We start from the raw sequence: 2193 nt of genomic DNA, 5'->3' as shown, positions 1-2193 counted from the left end.
GAGCCTTCAAATCGCGTGAAACCTTTTCTACAGCAAACATGAGAGTGTGAGAGACAGGAAGGAATTATCCTGGGACACTGTGGAGCTGGAATTTGAGTGGAATTGGAGAGTTTGGGACGAGAGAAAAACACAGAGAGCAGCAGCAGCCTGGAGCTGAGAGCAGGTTGTCTCCGCCCCGTCCGCTCGCTGCCTTTAAGTTGCTCAGTGCCGCCACCAGAGGCTTCATTTCTCACCCACATTGACGGAGAGATTTTGTGCAGAGTCTCGGACATGAGCGATAGTGCAGCCGCCGAAACGGCTCCTCCAGCCGCCGCCCCAGTCAAGGCTGTCAAGAAGCAGAAGGCGGTTCCCCGGAAGAAACAAGAAGGTCCCGGGCTGGGCGAGCTGATCCTCCAGATTGTGGCGGAAAGCGGCGATCGCAAGGGGATTTCCTTACAGGCCATAAAGAAGGCGCTGCGGAGCAAAGGGGTCGATGTGGATAAACGGGGGGCCCAGATAAAGCAAAGTGTCAGGAGGAGTGTGGACAACGGCAGCTTGGCTCAGGTCAAGGGCACGGGCGCCTCCGGCTCCTTCAAGATCGTTAAGAAGACAACCGGGGGGAAAGTGAGAAAGACCGGAGCAGGCGAGAAACCTTCAGTGAAGAAACCAGCAGCCAAGAAATCTTCCAAAAAAACAGCAGCCAAGAAATCTCCCAAGAAACCAGCAGCCAAGAAATCTCCCAAGAAACCAGCAGCCAAGAAATCCCCCAAGAAACCAGCGGCCAAGAAATCTCCCAAGAAACCAGCAGCCAAGAAACCAGCAGCCAAGAAGGCGGCAACTCCCCAAAAGAGCGCGAAGAAAGCAGCCCCGAAGAAAAGGTCTCCCGTGAAAAAGACCAAGGGTGTAAAAAATCCGACCCAAGCGAGGGCCAAGCCCAAAGTGAAATCAGTAACGGCTAAGAAACCAGCAAAGAAGTGAAAGAAGGCGAGCAAATAGTAAACCTGAACCCAAGGCTCTTCTCAGAGCCACCCACATCTCTCAGGAAAGAGCTGATCCCCCGACCAATGAATCGCTGTCCCGGTGCTGGGAGCAGATTTCAGACAGAAATGTCAATCGAGTATTGCCGCTCACTCGCTGACATGCTCTGCACCGGGCCTCGCCCCCCGCTCTGCACTAAGACACTGCCTGCTCCAACACACATTTTATATTCCAAACAGAAGTGAAAAGAGGGCGCTGAACAACACGTACAAACTGCAACATCAGACAGCAGCTTGTTAGAAACGCAGATCTATTAAATCCAGACTTCAGTTCACTCCTTACTAGAACCTCTTCCTAACCGGGGATGTGTCCGGGGGAACAGTCACAGTTTGTGTTAGTTTCATTATTCACAGATTCAGGGGAGAGTCTGTAAAAGAGTTAACATGGCGGAGAAATCCCGCCTCACAACTTAAACACTTTATATCAGCTGGAAGGGATGTTACTAAAATTCCCAACCCGTCTGGGAGAGGAGTTGTGTGGGGATGGAATCGGAGCTGGGGTTGAAATGGGAGCAGATAGTTGGGCTGGTTCTAGAAAGGAGTGAACTGAGGCGGGAATATTACTGACAAGTCTGGATTTAATAGATCCGCGTTTCTAACTAGCTGCTGTCTGATGTTGCAGTTTGTACGTGTTGTTCAGCGCCCTCTTTTCACTTCTGTTTGGAATATAAAATGTGGGTTGGAGCAGGCAGGAGGAGGAGCTGGATGATCAAAGACACTTCACTGCTATGTCTGTCACTCAGTCTGCTCCCCGCCTCTCTCTCTCAGTCAGGTCGGGGCGGGCTGTACAATAAAGGAAAGAGCAGCAGCTCGTCTCTCATTCAGCAGCGATTTGACTGAACAAGCATCATGTCTGGCAGAGGGAAAGGAGGCAAAGGACTAGGTAAAGGCGGAGCAAAGCGGCACCGCAAAGTGCTTCGTGATAACATCCAGGGCATCACCAAACCAGCAATTCGCCGCCTGGCTCGTCGTGGCGGCGTCAAGCGCATCTCGGGTTTGATCTATGAGGAGACTCGCGGGGTGCTGAAGGTTTTCCTGGAGAATGTGATCAGGGACGCCGTCACCTACACTGAACACGCCAAGCGCAAGACCGTCACCGCCATGGATGTGGTTTACGCTCTCAAACGCCAGGGCCGCACTCTCTATGGATTCGGCGGCTGAGGAAATCCATTTGACA

The sequence above is a fragment of the Scyliorhinus torazame genome, chromosome 24 (genome assembly GCF_047496885.1).
Source record: "Scyliorhinus torazame isolate Kashiwa2021f chromosome 24, sScyTor2.1, whole genome shotgun sequence".
Lineage (NCBI taxonomy): Eukaryota > Metazoa > Chordata > Chondrichthyes > Carcharhiniformes > Scyliorhinidae > Scyliorhinus > Scyliorhinus torazame.
Note: the sequence above shows the minus strand (reverse complement) of the source record.